The 23,505-nt window shown below is 35.1% G+C and overlaps 1 protein-coding gene across 3 annotated transcripts in view; it reads right to left on the bottom strand.

The window, feature by feature from the left end:
• The window catches only part of LOC106665264, a 182,912-nt gene that overhangs the window by 145,482 nt on the left and 13,925 nt on the right, over window positions 1–23,505 (bottom strand). For 2 of the 3 annotated variants that reach the window (XM_024226760.1, XM_024226762.1), the window contains exon 2: window positions 6,884–6,940. The exons of the other annotated variant lie outside the window; for it this stretch is intronic. The gene's annotated coding sequence lies outside the window, so the exon portion shown is untranslated. The remainder of the gene's footprint in view (window positions 1–6,883; window positions 6,941–23,505) is intronic. 3 annotated transcript variants of the gene reach the window in all.

Below are 23,505 nucleotides of genomic sequence, written 5' to 3'. Positions count from 1 at the left end.
ATCGAGATTTAATAAAACGCTTTTTCAAGATATGTTTCTATTATCAGAAAGAGGGCAGAAAAAAAGGAAGTGTGCTAGAAAAAGCGTGCAATGCGAGAAAACAGAAGTCCTCACCCTGCTTTCAGACGCTGATGACCCAGTGCTACCTCCGCAACCCACTTATTCTCTCTCTCTCCTTTCTATTGTTTGACGTCCTAGACCTTGGCTACCTCGATCCTCCTCATTAACATCCCAATGGTGTTAACAATAGAATTAATTCGGCATGCAAAGTGTAAACAACGGTTTGAACGTACAATGGCAAAGATCGGCAGTGAACAGTTGGTAAATATTAATCGATCGAATCTTTATTATGTTATTTATCTGAGAGCTCAAATACCATCGTTTCGTCCGGTTTCGGATGCAGGGGCCTTCAAATATTTTACCTTTTCGGGACAAAAAAAAAATTTAAATGCACAACCAATATTTCAAAAAGAGAAAAGAAAGTGCTTATAATTACGGTATTTCACCGGCTTCTTCCGGATAAACACGACCGTAACACCGAGGAAGAAAACGAAAGTGGACAAATTACGAAAAGTTCCATTTGTCTATTTACTAAACCGAGGGAAAAACAGTGCCAAGGACGAGAGAGTTGTGCGGGATCCCCAATGATCCCAACTATGACTAAATAATTATGCAATCAGCGATTATTTAAATAAAATTATAAATAAAATACATTCTCGATTAATAAAAGTTTAAAAAGTATAAAAATCTTTTTTTACCAGTGTGAACATTAATAAATAAATTACTGTCTATTTTGAGTTTTATTGTAGCCAAATCAAGCAATATCATTCATGTGTGAATAGGTAGTTTTGAAACATGTAAACGTATAAAGCTAATAAAAGGTACAAGTGTAATATACAGGTGTTATTACTTACTAGTAATCAGTTATTATTAAAAGAAGTAAATGAAGTAGTAAAGTAAATGAAACCATAAACTTGGAACGGTTATTGTAAATAAAGTTATTTAATTTTTGGCTTGTTTTTGCAAATAAGTTACAAAATTGTGTTTTATTCTACTTTCTTCGTTGTCCTTTTTTCTACAGTTAAAAAAAGTTCTTTTTTAGACCGTGTTGTTGAAGGTGATTTGTAATGAAAAATTAGTTTTTCGACATTGTGCCCTGTCAAGAAATTTTTATTCTTTATGTTATATAAATTTAAAAAATTTTACCTATTGTTTCCAAAAACAAAACAAAACAACATAAAAGCATCGTGTTATTGTGGCATTGTATTCTACAGCTAAACGAAAATCATGTTTTGGCTTAAAAACAATGATGAAATTTCTTTTGCAGTTTCTGATTAACGAGTTTTTTCCGATATCTAACGTTTTCAGATCCCATTTTCAAATGGTTTTCGCAATTTTTCACAAAATCAAATTGTTTAGATTTTTTTTAGGTTGAGTGGTTTTTGAGTAAACGGTGGGGAACACTTGTATGTTAAAACCCTGATTACCTTATGTTTTAGACACGATTTGTTAACGAGTTGTGATGAATCCGTAAATGAAAATGTAAATTAGAGTTTGAAAAACAATTTTTTTTGTCAAAAACTATAATTATTGCATTGTTTGATAGTAGGCCTTATACTAAGAAAAATAGTGTTTAAATTATTTCCCAGGTTGAGTAGTTTTCAGGAAACGTGGTAGGACACTAGTTAGCCCCCAGTATTTCTAGAATTTTTAACAACAATTTCAAATTGTTTTCGTCACATTTCATACAATTGATTGACTTGATGAAAATGTAGGTTACCATTTGTATTTTCTTAACCTGTAATTGTAGCAATGTTTGAAAGTAGAGCTTATTAAAAATTATTAAGAAACGAAGGTGACCTTAGTAAGTTAAAACCCTGTACACTTTATGTTTTTATGAACCGATTTTCAAATGGTTTTTTGCAATTTTCCAAAAAATCGAATTGACTTGATGAATCCCCAGATGAAAATTAAGTTGCAACTTGAAAAAACTTTTTTTACCGTTTATTTATTAAATCGGGTGAAATTCGAAAATCGAATTAACTTAATGTTTACGCCCAAATAAATTGTTTTAAAAATGAAACATTTATTTGACTAATTTTATAACTGTTTAACACGCGTTGAAATAAAAATATAGAAAAAAAATTCGAGTTAAATAATTCTAATATTAAACAAATACATCTTTCATTCTTAAACCGATTTATTCGGACGAAACACGTCATGAATTCTCAAATAAAAATGAAAGTTTTCATTTGAAAATCATAATTGAAAAATCAAAGGTCATTTGAGAGTAGACCTTATGCTAACAAAATACGGTTTAATTTTTTTACTAAAACAAGGGAGCTCCCATAAGATGGCATCTTATATATAGATTTCAATTTTAATTAAATTTAGGCTTTAAATACTTAATTCATAATTAAATGGTTTGTCTTTTCAAAATTCTAATTGTTTGAACCGCTTTTATGTTAAGAAAGATAACATGTAAAGTTTTGAAGGAAAAAACATTTTAAAAGGAATAAAAAGTATAAGGAACATTTTGAAATGTTAATCGTATTAATAAATTATGCTCCAGCCCAATAATTCACGTTTGTCCGCTTTTATTTGACATAGCCAATGCAGTTACAATGCATAACACTAAGGTATATTCATTTAAAATAATTCGTTAATCAATTGACAAAAAAAAGGATTTAGGTAGAAAGTTTATCTGAACCACAAAAACCTGTGTGTTTAAAATAGGTGACGTGAAAAAGAAAAGTGAAGTTAAAATTATCCGATACCAATTTTAATTCATCCAAATTGATGGAATTTCGGCCAATAATTTATATAAATTACAGTAATTAAATAACGATGATATATCAAAAGGATGGCGCAAAACAGCGGGATCTCGTGGATCTCCGATTCCCGGTTCGTAAGAATTAGGACTACCAGTCGGTCGAGAACGAAAGCGGTCCAGTCGTAAGTGGGCCATGTTAGAAAAAATTTTCTAAACAGTAAAGAGAAAAAAATAGCACACACTTTACAAAATGTGATTTTGCGTTGGCAAAAGCCGTCGTCAAGTTGCGCAAGTGAGAACTTATTGAAATCCGCAGAACCTGCGGTTTGCTAACCGTGTCCTTCTTTCCTGATTGCTTCCATGTTCACGTAGGTTTAAAGAAAGTAAATGTCATTTGTTTGCCGAAACGACATCTCAAATATACAACGAACATTTTTTTCACACAAATCGCTCAATTTTTTTCTTTTTTCTAAGCGAACAGAAAAATCTATGATAAAATATTAGTCAATCAAAATCAATTCATATTGCACGAATCGTACGATAAGGATAATAAAGACGGTCCGTTCGTGTTTTATTTAATTGTTCGTTGTTGTTATTTTTTTTTATATAAAACCCAGTGAGAAGCGTCGCCACTGAAGCGTGCATCGAGGTGGATGAAGCCGATCGCGAAAAACATTGCTGAGAAAATGTAGCTTTGTTAACCATTTGGGCAACAATCGTCCTTGCCACTTCTCCTCCTGCCGCATTTTATAATTGTTGTGCAACCATAAGATTCCCCACCGTAACCGGCGAAATTAAAACAAGTAAAAGATAATAACACGACATGGTAGTATAAAATAAATTGAAAAATTCCGAAGAAGTGTGCATATGCAAAATTTTATTTCCAATGGCCTTTATTTATAATTTTACGGGGAGTTAAAATGCAAATAGCTAGGAGAACATTTTCTCACATATTGTTCTTACAAATATTACCAATCGAACAAACAATATCGCGTCGAATATTTCGCGTCTGTAAATCAAGAATATTCAAGTTGTGTCCAGCAATGATTGTGTGTTTGTGCGTGAGAAAGAGAGAGAGAGAGAGAGAGAGAGAGAGAGAGAGAGAGAGAGACAGAGACATAGAATGAGTGAGTGAGAGAATGTTAGAATCTATTCGTTAGAATATAAAATAGGACTCAGAAGGAGACGCACAGACCATAGACCAAAATAACAGCTTCAAGTACAGTCAAGCGTTTGAAAATGGTGAAATGTCGAAACACGTCATCTAATCGTCTTTTAGTATTAGTAGCCTAATAAGCCATTAAAATCCATGAAATACGGAGAGACATTTAGAGCAACCGCCAAAAGTATCAGTTTTCAGAATAGTCTACTGCTAAAGACAGCGAAATAGCAAAACACAATAGTTATTCTATTCCCTGCTTGGTATTAAGAATCAATTAGTACTTATACAAAGGACGCACACGGAGAGACGCACAGGCCGACCACTACTTGAAATGTCAGTTTCATGTGTGTCTAAATCCTGTGGGGTTTTTTTAGGTTAAGCAACCACTGAAGGTGGTGAAGAGGGTATACGTAATCGTCGTCATAGAAGTCATTAGAGCCCATAAAATGGGCATAAAAACGGACAGAAGCATAGATCAAGCCTAAAAATATCATTTTTCAGTAGAGTCCACTACTGAAAACGCAATAGCAAAACACAATAGTTATCTTATAATATTCAAGTGGTTGGTGTAAGAATCAATTAGTCCTTACACAAAGGACATACACACGGGGGATGCACATGCCAACCACTGGTTGAAATGTCAGTTTCCTGTGTGTCTAAATTCTTTGGGGTTTTTGTTTTTAGGTTTTGATTACTCTTAAGAAACCATTGAATATGGTAAAGTGGGGGAAATATTAGTCGTCGAAGAAGACACCTAAACTCTATAAAAAAAGACATAAACAGGGAGAGACGAGCAGAGAAAACACTGCCAAAAATGCCATTTTACAGTACAGTCTGGAGTATAGTAAAGAAGGTGGTGAAACGGTTGCAACAGAAGCAATGTTGTACGTACCCAAATGAAATCGGGTAGTCGTCCCTTACTAATACTTATTTTGAAAAAAAAAACACTGGATAATCCAACAGGGAACAGCTCCAGCACACAAGGTGAAATCAACCCAGGCCTGTTAAGTATGCACTTCTTGAATTTATCATCTGGAAAGGTGCAGAAGAGTGCCTCCTGCCAACACAGATTTCAATCCTTTGGACTACAAATTGTAGTCAGGTTGGAGGAGTAAAATACCCAACAATCGAATGTTTGAAAAGAGAACTGAAAAAAGAGTCGAACAATATATACTAGAAACTGTCCGTGTTGCAGTGGACGAGTGAGTGGCTCAACCATTTTGAATCCTATGTTGGAGTTATAAAGAGTTCATTTATACAAATGAGTTTTTCCAGAATTAAATAACTATTTACATTAATAACTTAAGCATTACATGTTTAATTTTAATGTTTTAAGAAACTATTAAACTTTAATTTTATTCGAATCCTGCTGGTGACACTGCCTTTTTTATCTCGACCAATAACTTTCATAAATATTAATTAATTGAAAAATATTGATTGGTCAATCGGAGTACGAATTGTAATGACTTTAATTTTATGTTGTGATGACTTCTTAGTATAACCTCTGATGATGGAGAAACGCAATGGTCGTCTAAGAAGCCATTAGAAGAGCAATTAGGACATACAAATGATGACAACATGGAAATACTCACAGAAGGTGAAATGTCGAAACGCGTCAGACAACAGAGAGGATAGTCGGACAAGGATGAACAGAAATGACAAAACTACTGGTTCACAATCTCGACCTCAAGAATGATTTGCAATTTAAAATCTAATTGTTAAAATTCAACTTTTTAAAACAAACAGAGAATCCCCTGGTCAGGAAAGAAAAACAAATGTTTCCTGTATGATCAAAACCGGCCGTTTTACCTTTTGGAACTCATTAAATATGGATATATGTAAAAAGTCATGCGGAGATAAAAAGAGGAAATCCTTGAGAAGGCATTTGGCAAGGTGTGAGTCGATCTCCCGTATGCACAGTGTGATTTATCAGAGGAAAGTATTTTTTGTCGCAACCATCTCGCCGGGATCGTTCCTTGTGCAATCCGACCCGCTCTGGATCACATTAGCACGACCGGACGGACGTTCTGGCACTTTAAATGGGCTCATCGTGACTCTTCATTATTCATGTTCTTTTTCCTGTGGAAGGCTAGGAAAAGTAGGAATCCTTGGAGTTTCTCTGAGAAAATTGATTGTTTATCAGCCGAGCACAAAGAATCAGGAAAACGTTTATAAAATGACGTGCGAAAAAAAAAATCACTCAAGGAAAATGGTTTCTGATCGGGAACTGTTATCGCGTTCAAATTAGGATGTTTTTCATTACTCGGGACATATAAATTAAACACACTACCCGCGTTATTTTCGACTTAATTGGATAATGTGCAGCTCACCTTGACAGTACGAAGGTCGAAAACAATTATTATTATATGCCGTGATAACTATCACTAAAAACATCTAAAACACATAAGTTTCGTGTAAACTTATATTTAAAAATAAGTCTGAAACAAGCATGGAAGTATAATAAAGTCAAAAATGCGTGTATGCATCTATTTCCGTGCGATTTGCCTAATATCGATTCGCGTACATTAATATTTAAATAATACGTCCTAATCAATATTTATGAAGAGTAATTTTAGTGTGATTTAACGTCAAAACACGCAATAATTTCGAGAAAAAAATGATAGAAAGGTTTATGCAGATATCATTCGTTTGACAATGGCTATACAAAGCATACTGGCAGATGTCATGATATCTAAATTTCATACTGATTAAAATTTAAATTAGATTTGAGAACAGCACACGAAAAATGTAATTAAACAAGTTTTGTTGTCCCTCTTTCAAAGAAATACTATACTCATAGATTTGGTCTGTCAGAATATCTTCATCGGTTGCCCTCTGCCTTTTCCCGTGTAAACACATATATATTTTTACGTTTAAGCTTTTATTAAAAATAAATGGGACGACTCGGTAAATTAGTACACAAATTATAGATTAAAGAATGTACTCACAATGGGATGCTTCTAGGTCGAAAGATATACGTGTCCGAGCGTTCTTGCCAATGGGACCTATCAACAAAGATAAAAAATTATTTAAAGGATTTTTTTTCGTGTTATTATAAATTTACAACTGTATCGGGTTGTCCGGAAAATAATGCAGGATTTTAAGTTTTCATTAAAAAAAATCTATATAAAATATTCTGTTTACGTTTACAGGATTACTCATTTGTATGAATGTCAACACTTATTAATCCTCTTCCAAATGATATTGTTTGTTTACCTCTGTAGCATTCCGCTACTTGGAAATAATTCAGTCATCCTTATAATGTCAAAGCGAGAATTTCGTACGATTTTCTTTTACGAGTTTAAACTCGGCCGAAGCGGAGCCCAAACGGCTAGAAACATTAACCAAGTCTGGGGCGAGGGTTGTGTTAATGAGTGCACTGTGCAAAGGTGGTTTAAAAAATTTCGGGAGGGAGATTTCAGCCTTGAAGATGAAGAAGGTCGTGGAAGGCCTTCCTCTCTTAATGATGATGTTCTGCGATCAGTGGTGGAAGAAAACCCCAAAACAACTGTTCGAGAACTTGCAGAGCAACTCAAAGTCAGTAAAACGACCGTCGCTGACCACCTCAAGGCGATTGGAAAAGTGAAAAAACTCGAAAATTGGGTTCCACACTCATTAAACGATCGCCAAAAAAATCAGCGCTTTGATGTTTGTGCATCACTTCTTTGTCGAAACAAAAATGACCCATTTCTGGCCAGAATTGTTACATGTGACGAAAAGTGGATTCTCTACGATAACACTAGACGTTCTGGACAGTGGCTCGACAAAGGAGAAGCTCCAATACATTTTCCAAAGCCCCCAACTCATCAAAAAAAGGTAATGGTTACGGTATGGTGGGCTTCATTTGGTTTAATACACTACAGCTTCTTAAATCCTGGCGAAACCATCAATGCTGAATCATACTGTAACCAAATTAATACCATGCATCAGAAATTGGCAGTAATGAAGCCCTCTTTGGTCAATCGGAAAGGGCCCATTTTGTTGCATGACAACGCTCGACCACATGTGTCACGTGTAACGTCACAAAAATTATTGGAGCTTGGCTATGAAACTTTGCCTCACCCACCCTACTCTCCGGACCTCTCGCCTACTGACTACCATTTTTTTAGACACCTGGACCACTACTTACAACACATAATATTCAAAAATCAAACGGAACTGGAAAATGCATTTATTGACTTTATCAATTCTAAAAATTCTGAATTCTACTCAGACGGAATTAATAAGAATTATTTTGATTAAAGAACATTGCTTTAAAGTAACTAGTTTCTTTTTTTTTGTTTAATACCAAAATCCTGCATTATTTTCCGGACAACCCAATAAATTAACTACAATAAGCAAATATAATGACAATGGAGAAATAATTGGCGTAATCTTGAGCAGACAAGTCGCTCAGTAGTGCGAAAATAATCTTTTTTTTAAATATATATATATGGTTTTTTTGGCCTTCGTTATAAATGTATTTCAAAGTTATTTAACGGGATTATTCATACAATTTCGCTGGCTACGTACCTATAAAACAGAACGTAACTCCAAACGAACTTGTCTCGTCATTGTATAATATTGATACTGGAGTCCCACAAGGCTCAGTTATAGGGCCAAACTTGTTCGTCATATTTATAAATGCATACCCTAGACTTGACTGTGAAATTGCTATGAATGCTGACGATATAGTATTATATTGTTTATCATAGAGTAGTATTACTAACAAACCGAGAGGTAACCTCCTCAGGATCGTTCAGTTTTGTCTTAGACAGAAACTTAGACTAACTACTACAAAACCGAGGCAATATTGTTCACAAAACGATTTCCTAAACATTAAAACTAGAAGAATTGGTAACTCAAATGTAACCTGCAATAATAGTGTCTATTACTTTGGTTTAAAACTCGATAATAAATTTAACTTTGCTATCAACGCATGCAAAAATATGTAAAAGGGAACTGTGCCATCACGCTCTATTTCCTTTTTTTGTCGAGAATCAGCGATGAACTTCAAAAATAAGTTAATTATTTATAAAACAACAGTTACACCCATACTGTTATACGCTTCTGAAGTGGAGTTATACAAGTAAGGCCAACATACAATGCATCCAAATAATTCAAAATAAATTTTTAAACATTAATAACATCATCTAAAATGAGCACATTTGAGAGTACAAACTAGTCAGTAAACATACGGAAGAGCAAGCTCTCCAAAAATTGGAAACACAGACGAATCAAACACATTTTAATATAATATATTTATATATTTAGTCATTGAAACAATTATCTGTTTATTAAATTATTTATTTACTTATTAAATTATTTATATATCTATTAAAATAAATGTGTATTTAGCTTAAAAATTGTAATAAAGTAAACAATATTTTTTTCTAAATAAATTTTTCCCCACTTTTTATTTATTTATTTTGGCTAAATTAGTAATTCTTGCAAACATATTTTAATTTCTATGCCACTCGGAAGTAGCTATTGCCTCAGCCATTTTTACTTTTTTACTTTTTTCCAATTTATGTATCACATTACATACTAAATAAACTTTAACTAACTAACTCAAATTATTTATATCAGATTTATTATACAAGGTAAGAAAATTGTATGCAAGATTGTATTAAATGAGTTTAAATATATAAAACATTTAAAAAACAAAACAAAAGTAAACCAAAAAAGTTTGGATTCGTTTTAAGCACCTTTAAAAATGTTGAATATGAATGTTTTAGAGATGGGGAGGGTCAGGCATTTTATCCTTCCAATTTCCGGTGTACTAGCAATTTATAATACCTTTGGATTCTATCCAAATTCCTATTTATACTTTCAGGTTATGCCAACAAAGTTTAGCTTTTATGTGGTTATAAATGAACAGAATAGTGACGAAGTTAACAAAAACTATTCAAACATTTAATTGATTTATCAAGATCTCACATATTTACGAAAGTGACCTTCACGCCATTATTTTTGGTTTTAACTCTACCTGTACAATTTCAAATGGATCGGTAGAGTCATTTCAGTCTGCAGAGTCCTCTCATTGCGAAACAGCTCGACAGAAACAGCGGGGATAGGCGAACCAAAATGATCACACACGACAAAGTTACAGCTTCACCACTAAGTAGAGCTCAAGAAAAAAAAAATTGTAGCCAGACGAAATTCATAACCTTGCTATTTTTTAACAGACAAGAATAGCAATTTAATAACGATGCAAAGATCTAAAGTTCATGACCCGCTTATAATTACAGGTGTTTTTAATCAATCATGGTTTTACCTTGAACTGTTGTTGTTCATTGTGAATTCAAAAAAACATTTTTGCCATTTGGCCTGAGTGATTAATTCATTTTTTTGTTTGCCTTTGCGAGAATTTTGATAGAGTTTAATTATATTTATGCAGCTTGCAACCAATTAATGTATTGGGTTGTCCGGAAAATAATGCAGGATTTTAAGTTTTCATTCAAAAAAATCTATATAAAATATTCTGTTTACGTTTACAGGATTACTCATTTGTATGAATGTCAACACTTATTAATCCTCTTCCAAATGATATTGTTTGTTTACCTCTGTAGCATTCCGCTACTTGGAAATAATTCAGTCATCCTTATATTGTCAAAGCGAGAATTTCGTACGATTTTCTTTTACGAGTTTAAACTCGGCCGAAGCGGAGCCCAAACGGCTAGAAACATTAACCAAGTCTGGGGCGAGGGTTGTGTTAATGAGTGCACTGTGCAAAGGTGGTTTAAAAAATTTCGGGAGGGAGATTTCAGCCTTGAAGATGAAGAAGGTCGTGGAAGGCCTTCCTCTCTTAATGATGATGTTCTGCGATCAGTGGTGGAAGAAAACCCCAAAACAACTGTTCGAGAACTTGCAGAGCAACTCAAAGTCAGTAAAACGACCGTCGCTGACCACCTCAAGGCGATTGGAAAAGTGAAAAAACTCGAAAATTGGGTTCCACACTCATTAAACGATCGCCAAAAAAATCAGCGCTTTGATGTTTGTGCATCACTTCTTTGTCGAAACAAAAATGACCCATTTCTGGCCAGAATTGTTACATGTGACGAAAAGTGGATTCTCTACGATAACACTAGACGTTCTGGACAGTGGCTCGACAAAGGAGAAGCTCCAATACATTTTCCAAAGCCCCCAACTCATCAAAAAAAGGTAATGGTTACGGTATGGTGGGCTTCATTTGGTTTAATACACTACAGCTTCTTAAATCCTGGCGAAACCATCAATGCTGAATCATACTGTAACCAAATTAATACCATGCATCAGAAATTGGCAGTAATGAAGCCCTCTTTGGTCAATCGGAAAGGGCCCATTTTGTTGCATGACAACGCTCGACCACATGTGTCACGTGTAACGTCACAAAAATTATTGGAGCTTGGCTATGAAACTTTGCCTCACCCACCCTACTCTCCGGACCTCTCGCCTACTGACTACCATTTTTTTAGACACCTGGACCACTACTTACAACACATAATATTCAAAAATCAAACGGAACTGGAAAATGCATTTATTGACTTTATCAATTCTAAAAATTCTGAATTCTACTCAGACGGAATAAATAAGTTACCAACACGTTGGGAGAAATGTATTGAGAGTATGGGAAATTATTTTGATTAAAGAACATTGCTTTAAAGTAACTAGTTTCTTTTTTTTTGTTTAATACCAAAATCCTGCATTATTTTCCGGACAACCCAATATATTTTTCGCTTATGCAACGAAGAGGTTCATGGTTAAACGGCACTTTCTTCGCTTTTCCTTCCCGCAAGCTTGTCAAGGAAACTTTCATTGATATATTTTTTATAGCGTTTTAATTTAATATAAATTTTTATTTTATCCGATCAGTTAAACCATTAGGGTCAGTATAAAAATAACGATTCATAAACAAAACAAAATAAGCTTTTAAGGCTAATTTTAAGTTATTATTTTTACGATAAGATTATCTTTGCTGCAATAAATGTTATCAAAAATTATTTCATAAATTACTCATCTGTTATCACTTTAGTCACTCTTATCTTTCAATCAAGCCAAGGAGCGCTAATTTGTGATTGCCAATGGAAAACACCGAGCTGCGTATTTTCGTTTCTTCAAAACGCGTGTAAGAAGAAATTCCGTTTTTATTATTTTCCCCAGGGAGGAGGAGTTCTATTTTTCTTGCCAATAATGTTGATGTAAAATAGTGTAAAAATGTGAGATAAACCCCGATGGAACCAACCCAAAATAATGCCGTCTTCTTCCTATGCGTACCTTTTAAATATAAGAAAATTAAAATTTTTTAAGGCTTTGCATAATCGAAAATAAACATTTTGCAGTCGACGGTGATATTGACAAGGGGAGTCTACTGACGGGGGAATTTAATGGATTTTTTGGGGGGTTTCAGAAGGTCAAAAAACATGACAAGTTGGTAAGCGTTCTCGCGAACGCCCTAAAAGTAAATTAAAAAATATTATAGCTAATCTTTTAAACAAATGTTTCTACCTCTATTGTGCATGTATTGCATGATTTTTATTTTTTGATCTACCTAAGCATTTATATGCAGGAGTTTTAGGTGCTTAAGGAATAATAACTTCGTTTCTTTCTACAAAAAATTGAACAAGCTTTGCTTCGTCGCTCAGGCACGAAATATATATTTCAATAGTTTTACATGTCAAGAAAAAAATTTCGCCTTCGAGGGCCTCCGATTTTTAACGAAAATCACTAAAATGACGATAACTTTAAAACAACTCTACCAACTTGAATTGTTTAGAATTTTATAAAATAAGAGTGATAGCGTGAATGCCATCTCCATAAATAAATCAGAATGTCAGAAATAAAATAAAACATTTGAGGAGTTTTGTTGATTAAATCTTTATTTACTTCACTTAAAATCACATAAGAGTAAAACCCTGTTGATCTACCCTAAATAGAGATAATCAACATTTTAATAGTTGTAATAATCTATCAGGTTTCGTGGTCAGATTGACCAAAAAAATTCTTTTCAATTAATTAAGGCTTTGGTTGAGATAAAAAGTCAGTGTCACGAGCGGGATTCGAACCCACGACCTTCGGCTAAATTCGCCGCTACCACTTGAGCTACCGTGACTCCGATCCACTCGGACACTAACTCTCAATCTCAACCCTACCTTTTGAATGTTTCCTCCTTTTTGCCATTTTTCAAATGTCGTGTTATCTATTTGATTATCGGCGACAAATGAAATGGCCACGGAAAGCTTTAGTGAAAAATACTTCATTTTGCTTATTACATCTATTAGGTTTCGAGGTCCGATTGACCAATTAACTTTTTTCAATTAATTAATCTTTATGAAAGGTATTGGCTGAGATAAAAAAGTCAGTATCACGAGCGGGATTCGAACCCACGACCTTTGACTAAATACGCCGCTGCTTTACCACTTGAGCTATCGTGACCGCGATCCACACGAACACTAACATCCCATCTCAACCCTACCTTTTGAATTTATGGTTGTTATGAACTTTTAAGTGAAACACTGGGCATCGATAAAAGGGCACATGATTCATCTAGCCCAAAAATTACATTTATTTTCATTTGCTTTAAAAATCGTATTTAGTTTTTAAAGAGTTCATAAAATGAATTCAAACTTTCTTCAAAAACAAACTTTTTGGCCTCATTTAATACAATTCTTTTTATTATTTTCTTATTATAGGTAACAATAACAGACTGCATTCACATCAAAGGCAGAAAACAACATTTGAAAAAAAATCAATGCTACTAGGTCATTGGCAAGAACGCAAGAACAAGTGTCTATGTTTCGACCTAGGATCGCCAAGAAAGTTTCATTAAAATCGCTGATTGCACCTCGAGTAGCGTCCCTACAATTCTCTAAGCTCGAGAAGATCAGAGTTATAGTGGAGAGGATGAAGTTAAGTTTCAAAAAACAGCAATATTTAATGGATTTAATGATTATACTGGAGTGATTTGTGACTCAAGTGCATTGCAATCGTTGACATTTCGTAATAATTGAAACTAAATAATTATATTTTTGACAAAAAGTTACTTAACATTATTTGTAAACCCCGCGGTGATACACGACCCTTCTTCCGCGCACGTACTTTCTTTTGTAATTCAATTTGTAAAATGTTTGACGTAATATTGTAAAGACCTGGCGAGGTACATCGTGAACAAACGCCTAATCAGTCCCCAGCTTGATCTTCCTGATTTTCTTTTTCAAAAGGTTTCATCGGAAATGTCGCGGGCTGAGGCTCACGTACGGATGAATCGTTAGATCCGCAGGGATTGCTTTAGCTTAGGAAGGAAGTTTCTAGATTAATCGACCAGATAAAATCCATCAGAGTAAATCAGCGTATAAACTCGTAGTTGCTTAAAGTAAGTTGTACTCTAGCTAAGTAAACAAGCTTTTCAAAGATAATGTCTTTGAGGTTAAAAATGTAACCATACTAAACCGGCACAAGATCTCCACTCGCGGGTTTTTGAGTTATTCAAATGCGTTTCGACATTGCGCCATCTTCAGTGAGGAACAGTGAGGGAAAAACCCGCGAGTGGAGCAGATCCAGTAAGTGACTCGAGTTCTCCGACTCGCAGGCCAAAAACCCATCACCAACATTCAAATTGTAATGTACATCTTAGTAATTGAAAGCATTTTGTAGGCGTAATATTTTCGATATTGCCTTGGATAAACTACCCAATATTAATAATTTGATGTCAGTTTATTTTAATATATGTTAATGACTAAATTGCAAGGTAGAGAGTAAAATATAACTTAAGGAGCGTGTGAAACTACCTGGGTCAAGTACTACATCACTTTCGGCCGTTTCAGACGGCGCAACTGCTCCTTGTTGCTTAAATGGGTCCACGCCCCGTTATCGTGATATTACTACAAAAGTGAAAATCCTATTAATAAAAGCTGGATTATTTATTTAGCGATTTAAAGCTTAGACGTTCCTTAAAAATTCTTAAAACAGTATTACAATGAGATACTATAGAAAAGAAATAAACGATTTCCGTTAGTAATCTTAATCCTTTGATCACGTAATCCGGTATGAATAGTAATACTAGTACTGTAAAAATGTTTTGTAATTATTTGTAGAAGAGTTTTGTTTAATTATAGAAAGCTGATAGTACATTGCAGAATTGTTAGAAGCGTTAAGACATTGGAGGCTTCTAGGACTCATGAATGAATCAAACTTTACATACCAAGAGTTTATGGATGAAAATAATTGATGACCAATCCCAATCTCGAAAAAGATCTTTTGCGTTATGCGGGCTAATAAATAATTTTTTTTTTACAAATGGTGCCGAGGTGATGAACATTTAGTTTGGTCGGTTCTGATCATCCTGGTCCGTTTAGTCTCGCCATTGTCGGGGGGGGGGCTTCAAACAGATGCAAGGGAGGAACAAAAACCAACCACACGCAAAAATATGTGGGCAGAAGCATCCTAACTACAAATAGTACTCAATGCAAACTTCCTATCTTTCCTGCGTGTTTTTCATGAAGAAAGCTTCGAACACTGCGTACTGCGTGCTGATAATACACGTTACAGAAAAAAAAGCTAATTATTTTGCTTAGATGTGTTTGGAGATGAGTCTGTAGGTTGGTCGTTTCTGATTAACTTGGTCCGCTTAGTCTCACCATTCTCAATGGGGGTTCTTCACGCAGAAACAAAGGAGGTTTTAAAAGCAACCACGCGAATTATTTAGATTGAAACAACCAAATCAGTAATAGTATTCAAGTCTTCTATCTTTCCTGTGTGTTCTGCGTGTGAAAAGACTTGCCTAAACAAGCACTTTGCGCATTGCGTGTTGATAATACGCGTTGCAGAAAAACAAAAATGCTAATTATTTTGCTTAGGTATGTTTGGAGATGAACCTGCAGTTTAGCCGTTTCCGATCATCTTGATCCGCCTAGTCTCGCGCACTTCCGTGGTGAGACTCAGGCAGAAACAAAGGAGGTTCAATAAGACCACATGGAAAATTATTTGGATTGGAGACAACTAAACTATAAATAGTATTCACTTTGAATCTTGCAGTTTTCTGCGTCCTTCGTATGGAAAAAAATCTCTAAACTTCGAAGCACTTTGCGTACTGCATACTTAATGATCAAGTAATATCCTTCATATTACTAGTTTGTCTAGATTTGAGAGGTGATAAGCCTGTAATTTGGTCATATAGGATTATCCTGGTCCACCTAGTCTCACTATTTGCTGTTGTGGATCTTCATCCCAGGAAGGGAGTGAGATCAAAAGCTAAATATGAAAATGCTCATTGTTTTCGGTGTTTGTTCTTTTTCAAAAGTTCTAATGGTTGAATAAAAATTAAAAAATGGCTTACATATAACTAACGAAACCTGTCTCACAGCACAACCAATAAGGACAAACAAGTCCAGGCTGGCCCAAATAAGATTTTAGGTTTAATTAATCAAATAGATATGGAAACTGGTAGAATGTATTACATATGAGCGGAAGGATGAAAGTAGGGAAGAGAAATCCTGCCGGTTGTCTCCGAAGAGGCACAGTGATAGGATGCAGCTGCCCGTTCACCTACAGCTGCTTTCAGTTGGATCGAGTTACTTCGCCGTGTTTTTTTGTTAAACACATTTGTCTATTTCAGCCAAATCGTCGATACGAGGAACTCGATTCTTACCGACTTCCCATAAACCGGTATACTCGTTTTAACAACCTGGACCGCCTTGAATACACCGTAAAAGTCACGAAATACCGTAAATTTAAGCGATTCCCATGGCAAAATTGATTTTTAAACAAAGAAATATTGGCCTTAAAGGTGGAATTTTATTTTGGGGGCTCTAACCTTTAAAATGATATATTATTAATTCAATACAATCATGTGTCAATTTTTGTTCTCAGATGGACGGAGTTGTGACTTTTTTTGTGTGTCACCAATCACGGATACGGATTTTCACTCTAGCCTATTTTTTAATTTGTCTAATCTGAGATGAAACATTTGCTTTCCAATAACTCTATAAGGAAAAATATTCTCGTTAACCTTCTTTCGAGATATTGGAGTTGATAAAAACTAAGCATAACATATATATATATATATATATAAAATTTAATATTAATTTCTTTAATGAACGAGCAAGTGATCAGGTATTACTTACGACAGCTTTTACCTATTTCTCAAATGGTTAAAAAGTATTAATTAATTATTATAAAACACATTTCTTTGTATAACTTACGCTCAACGAATTTCCTTTGATAGTTTTGTTTAGATTTAAGGTATCAAATTAAGTAAACCTGTTCCTACAAATGAAGTTCGTAAAATTGAATCAGACAGCTTGTCCAAAATGGAAATCAATCGAAAAGCATAATTATTGATAATTTTACCGTGAAAGTTTTGATTGAACGTCGCAAAAGAAATCTTGTTGGTTGATTTTGTGCTTCAACAATTACGTATGATAATCTCATTCAATGTGGCTCATTTGTCACCTTGAATTCAGAGCTAATTGCCGAGTGCATTCAAGGATGCAGGTGGAATACGATGACAATTAAAAAAATAACAAAAATTTAATCAAATTAACGAATAACTTCGCAATAAATTCATTGATTGTAAGACTGATAAAATCTTTATACATCTCAATAACTGTTGCATTTTCAGAAGGGGTTTTTAAAATTTGACAAAAGGATTTCCAAGTGATCACAAAAGGGTTGCTGTAAGCGGCACTTCTTCCAACAATATTGGGTCCGGTTGACCTCGAGGTGCATTCCATTAGGGCGGTTCTCCCTACCACGTCGCGACCGGCTTCTGAGCGGACCCTCACCATTATTAAAAATAACCCAAAGGAAGCACCTCCAGTTTTATTTTATTAGCATCTGGGGATTTTATAAGACAATGTTATTTACAGCTACGCGGAAAAACTCCAATTTAGATAACTTCCTAGTTTTGGACCCCACATACTAAAAAAAGTTTTAAATTGACTGATTTCTAAAAGTAATAAAAATACATTTAAAAAATTAAAAATGGTCCGCCTATTCTCGCTGTTTTGGTCAGTCAGATGGGTTACGCCATTTCTTCTATGGGTATATTTTGCTTCTATTAAAAAAAAGAAAAAAGAAAATACAATATTCAATTTTGTCTTGATGAAGTTGATTTGTAAATCTACTAGTAAATTTATACGATCAAATGGATTTCGCCATCTTCAGTGGAAGATCTGTTTGTTCTTCTGTCAATTGAATCCTTCCAAGGTTCCTATAACGTCCACCTTGTGTAACAAACCTGTAGTACAGTCATTTTCAAATATCCTCGTCTTCTGGACTCGCTATTTGCCAAATTGTGAGCGTTTTGTTGACGTCTGTGACTCAAACCCGTTAATTAAATCAGCGAGGGTACGCGTTTGGGTAGAATTACAATATAGCATTTAAATTCGAATGAGATCTTACGAAGCAATGGCAGTATGTTTATTTTGAAAAGAAGAGAATGCCTGGAGTATGTTCACTTGTAAATTTTATGATTTTTGCTAAGTCAAGCAACGTGATTATGACAAAAAGAGAAAATATCCAATGAATAATGCCTCACATGCCGACAAATTAGTCAAGGAAAGTTCGATGAGGGCATCCATCGGCTGTGAAATTTACGGCATACCAAATTGCCAAAAACGTAGTTTCTTCAGAAAATGGATCGAGAATAAGTCCTCAGTTCAATGCGACTGTATTTCAGAGAGTGACGTGCGAAAAATTTCATCAAAGGACCATCGAAGGAACTAACGGTTTACTACTAAACCTTGGACGTATTAGGAGTAGAATAATAGTTGGACTACTCACTAGACACGGCGGACTCAGAGTCATATCGACCCGGCGCACCAGAAACAAGCCTGTTCAAATATCGTCAGGAAAAAGAAGAAACATCGGAACATGCCATCTTTTAGTGTGAAGGCCTATGCAAGCTTAGATTCCTACTCAGGGACGAGGAAAAGTAGATGTATCCAAATGTAAGAGAATGAGAAATCCAAGTTGGAGGAAAGCTTCCATTTAATTATAAGTAATAAATCAGAATAAAAATGAACAAAAACTTTATAATCAGACTCATCTCATTTTAAAAGTATTATATTAAAAAAGGCTCTTCGGTGTGCAGAAATACCTGGGGGTGTCAACCCTGAAGAAATCCTAGGTTGTATTTACACCAAAATAGAGACGAATATTGTGCATTATCGAGGACAAGAAGGACACATAACACGTATGTGTATGAATCAGGGTAGACAAGAAAGAGGTCGGGGAGAATAAACAGCGAAACTTGTTCTCTGTTGGTGCTGCTCTGGCTATGCGGACGCAGATTCTGGGAGAGGAAAACCTAACCCTGAAGGATAAGCACAGGATCTCTTGACAGAGTTTTGAGATCTGATAAAAAGGGTAACGCTTGCCCGAGAACTCTAAATAATAATGTAAACTACACAATAGTTCATATTGGTCGCGATGCGTAAGGTTGTTATTAGATTATCCTCTCTCCATTCAACCAAAATCTTATTGTTAGTCCATCTATCGTATGAATAAAATACTTGGACTACCCAGTCACCACTAAATGAGAACAAGTATCAAAGAAAAAACTTTTAACGTTATTACCCACATCAATAAATTAAATCACATTATTTAATGACAAAACTCAATGATTATAACTAGGCATAGACTGCAGGCGATGGGAAATCACACAACTTCAAGCCATATATTGGTTGTTTCCGATCATTTTGGTCGGCCAATTCCCGCCATCTTCACTAGTGGGTCTTCAACCAGCAGGAGCGGATCAAGAAACAAACTCACCACTAAAGACGTCAAAACGCAGACCATGACGATCAGAGAGGACCGATTATGAAATATTTGTAGACATTGGCAAAGATCAGTATAGGTAAAAGGACAACCTTTTACCAGATCGATTTTTAATCATACTGATCATACTATTAATTTTCAAACGTGGCTGATCCTCACTGAATATGGCACAATGTCGAAACGCGTTTGAATAACTCAAAAACCCGTGGGTGGATACAGACCTAGTAAATGATTCTGCGCTGGTTATTTATGTACGTGTTCAGCGCCTTGCAGACTAACACCACAACCAATTTATTGTTTATAGTAAACAAACCAAAATGATTTCCCTTAGAATGAACATTCTATCTAAACTGACAGTATTTTCTGATGAGATTGTCTCAAGATATCTTAAGGTCTGAATTGGAGTTGATGGTGTGTGGAAAGAACTGTAGAAATTTTAAATGGCCGGCATAAAACCAAGAAATGATAGATCTGCTTTTCAAATTGTCTATTTGACCGTAACCGAGGCAGAGAAACCGAAATAAAACTAATTGGCCCTTTTCTCGTAGATCAACCGAGACTAATAATTAACAATAAATTCCATAATCAGGCACGCCAATTATACGATGAGAAATAGTCGGTCGTCGACCTAAGACCGCTTACGATTATAGGAGCTTTCAATAAAATGCAAATTTTCGCGCCTTGCTAAAGAACGTAATCACATTTTCAAAAAATCCGTTAGCTAGCAGACGTGGGCGAAGAGTGACCGCTACACAATCAGAGCAATTTTAGAGCATCCGAGTCCCCGAGGACACTTCTGAACTTGTAACCCAATTCTCCGATATCAGCGAGGATCTTGGTGTATATTCGATACACAAAAATATTTTAAAACATGGTACATCGACTGAGGTAAGCGCACACGATGAAACTTATGTACTTAGGTCCAAGGCCCTTAGAGCATTTATGGTCCCGGACTGAAAGATAGCCCACCATAGTATATTGTCTATACATTACAATTGTGCGCGTTCATTAATTTTTTTATACCACAAATTACTTGTTTTACATAAATTTTAATTGAATCTTTTTACTTAAATTTCCGTAAAATTGTAATCCCTGGAAATAATAGTAAATATTGATTTTGAGGTGGGACAAAAAGATAGCAAGCATGTTGTTTGTAAACAAAAATATTACCTAAATCCAATTGTGTACTAAGTTATGAACCTCAGTTGATTGCTACTGTCGTTTGGAATGTTTCGTGTCATTTAGTTGTTATATTGTTAACTGCTCTCTGAACGCGCAAAAATATAAGGAATAAAAGTTATACACTATCGATTTCGGAAGTATCGAGAAATACATATGACCGAGTAGGATTTCTACCTATTTATCCTATCCAGCAGGCTACAGAATGTACAAAGTAGGCCATGTGTCTTAGCCAGTAGGGAAAATGAGCAATTTTGAGGATAGTTTCAAATTTCTGTATGGCAGCTTGGTAAACCGTTCCAAAAGCTGGAGTGTCAATCAACATTTTAAAAAAAACATATAAATGGCACCAAGCATAATCCAGAGAACGGAATGGAAGGGACACCACCGATAAATAAACTTCGCAAGGAACGCTATAAACAGTTTGTCCGTGACCATATATACAGGAAAGAGGGATAGAGAAAAATCTTATTTTCAGATTAAAATAATAATAATAATAATAATAATAAATTCAATGACCCTGATGGTTGAGCATATTGTTTCTACGATTAACTGAAACAGCAAAAGGTATTTTCCAAAAGGCAAATCGGTGACGGAAGTGTTAAGGGTTACAATAAGAAAACAGAAATTATTTATCTTTCTAGTAGAATAAACAGCACGCAATATCTAGAATTAATAGAAAATCAATAAACAAAGTAATCAGAGACAATACCAAGTGAAAAATTTGTATTCCAGCAGGACAATGCTCCTGTCGAGCAAAAATGTTAAAAGCCTTGTATCAAAAAGAAAAAAAAATCAAGTTTTAGAATGACCAATTAGGTCTCCAGATTTTGAATTGAAAATTTCTGGGGACATCTTGTCAGGGCTGTTTGTAAGGGAGTTTCACAACACAGAAGAGTTAAAACGCATGCAAATCCAAGACGAACGGGAAAAGGGATATTTTTCAGTATGTAGCCTCGACATCCTTCCAAATCAACGTTCGCTAGGGTAATTATTTTTTATTACTATCCTAATCACTAGAACTCTCTAAAGTTATCCTAATTTTGAAATCTGGTAAGTCCTCATCCGATCGAAACAGTTACAGACCTATTACCCTACTGAGCTCTGTTAGCAAGATATTTGAACGAGCAATGATCACCCTCATAGCTGTCTTCTGTATGAAAACAGCTTCATTATACCGGAGCAGTTTGGTTTCATGCCAGGACTATCTGCCACTGCCCAATTAGCCAGGATAGTTTTGATAGATAACCAAAAGGCCTCTGACACTGTTTGGCTGGTGCTATATTGCTATATTGCTGCCCTCCCCACATAATGAAAATAGTCCACTCCTATCTCTTATCCAGACCAGTCCGAATTTCTTTTCGATTATCCCTTTGCTGGTGTTCCAAAAGGATCTATGCTGTAACAAAATACCTCGACTTAAGAATTTAAAAATGGCTCTTTACGCTGAACATATCGCTCATTACTCTTTTTCTTTGAAGATAGATACAATATTGAACAGGTCAGTCAACGCAATAACCTACATAGGAGGTTTCTGCAACCGTTCGAAAATTAAAATTAATACAAATAAAACGGAGCAATAGTTTTCAGTAAGCATAGACCGTTGCTGTACAAAAGATTAAAATTTATATTCACTAATTTCGTGGTCCGCTTGACCAATTAAATCATTACAATTAATTAAGGTTTTTAGTTGAGGTGAAAAAAAGTTAATGGCACGAGCGGGATTCGAACCCACGATCTTCGGCTAGATACGCCGCTGCTCTACCACTTGAGCTATCGTGACCTCGATCCACTCGGACAACAACTTCCCAACGTAGCGGCGTATCTAGCCGAAGATCGTGGGTTCGAATCCCCTCGTGCCATTAACTTTTTTTCATCTCAACTAAAAACCTTAATTAATTAAAATTTATGCTGTAACTGTGTCGGGGTCTGAGTCGATCAAATGTATTGCTGTGATATTACACCGTAAATTCACTTTTATACCCCGTGATAAAGTGAACGAGGGCAAAGCGGCTATCCGCGTAATTTTCCCTCTGTTCTAATACCACTACAGTCTGCGGCCTGCCAACAAGTTGGGGGCTCCTGTACGCGTGCCTCAGGACATGCAGGACCATTGAAATTAGGCCAGGATGCAGGGTGTGCATAATAAGTTTATGATGCTTGCGCAGACTCGCTCCGATATTCACACGAACTGAACAATGCGACAAATGATGGTGATGCTGGTATACATTAGAGATATCAGCAATAAATTTTTTAAGCAATGCGAAAGAAAAATAATGTCATGTAATTAACAATAATTTAGTTAATAAGTGTTAATAGAAGGAAACTCCACTCTTAAATGTTATTTAAATTTTAATAAAAACATTCTTTTTGTCCGGACTCAAAATGAATATATACTACTATTTCCAGGGTACTTACCAAGATACGTTTAAAATGTAACAAAAAGTTATTTATGAATAAAACATTAATGAAAACAAAATAAAATTTAACTTGCACAAATTAATTGGGTGGGCTCTTGCGATTCCCGGACCTTACATTATTGTGGAAATATTTATTTTATGCTTGGCCTGTAAATTAGCTTGTTGTGCAGGCATTTTCGGCCGGTTTTCGCTAGAAAGTGATGAAAATCCCGACTGCCCTTGATCGTCGTCCGTCT

The sequence above is a fragment of the Cimex lectularius genome, unplaced genomic scaffold, assembly GCF_000648675.2.
Source record: "Cimex lectularius strain Harlan isolate CLEC.00 unplaced genomic scaffold, Clec_2.1 scaffold140, whole genome shotgun sequence".
In the NCBI taxonomy this organism is placed as follows: Eukaryota; Metazoa; Arthropoda; class Insecta; order Hemiptera; family Cimicidae; genus Cimex; species Cimex lectularius.
This window is presented reverse-complemented; position numbering and strand designations above follow the sequence as displayed.